Source organism: Myotis brandtii, unplaced genomic scaffold (assembly GCF_000412655.1).
Source record: "Myotis brandtii unplaced genomic scaffold, ASM41265v1 scaffold975, whole genome shotgun sequence".
Taxonomy (NCBI): domain Eukaryota; kingdom Metazoa; phylum Chordata; class Mammalia; order Chiroptera; family Vespertilionidae; genus Myotis; species Myotis brandtii.
Genome location: NW_005372049.1, coordinates 33,836 through 34,600, shown reverse-complemented (window position 1 = coordinate 34,600; position 765 = coordinate 33,836).

Below are 765 nucleotides of genomic sequence, written 5' to 3'. Positions count from 1 at the left end.
TGGGTGCTGGCTTGGCCCTCTCTCTCTCTTCTCCGGGTAAATGTTGGCTTAGGGAGCCGGGCCTGACAAGCAGTGCATTGTGAGGGCCCAGCTGGCAGCCAAGGGCTGGCTTGTGCGGGGAGCCCGGGGGCATTCGCGCCCACCCCACCCCCTTTTGCTTTAGGCATTTTGGGAGGTGCTTTCTGCCAATCCCTCCGCACATGCTCACTGACTCACATCTGGTTGCCATGGCGACGTCGTCATGGCAACGGCTGCTTGGAGGAGGGGGGAAGCAGCTGAGGGATGGAGGTAGCCCCGTCCATGCCTAGTGCCCCTCTCAAACTGATGCCACTTTTCTTCCTTTTTGCAGGGGAACCCCCCTGGCCCCCCCCAACCCGCCGGGATCTGGGCTGTGGGCACCCCCGTGGCTGGTCTGGGGTTCCTGCTACAGGTCCCCGCCCTCCTCGGCGAACTTGGCCTTGCTCAATGCTGCGAGGGGGGGAGGGGGGGATGCTGGGTGTCCGCCTCGGCCCCGGGAGAGAAACCAGAGCTGCTTCCCAAGAATGTCCACCAGGCCCTGCCTCCGGGAGGGGGCGTCTGAGCTGGAGGCGCTCCAGCCCCCCAGGCCTCGGCGAGGCTTGGTCTCCTCCAGAATGGAGCCCAGGAGCGGCCAGGCCTGTCCCTCCGTCCCCACCCCGCTCCCTGCTTTGCCGGGGGCTCCCCGTGGAGGCAGGAGTGCATGCTCGCGTCAGCCCGGCCTGGGGTGGAGGGGGGGGCAGGGGGGGG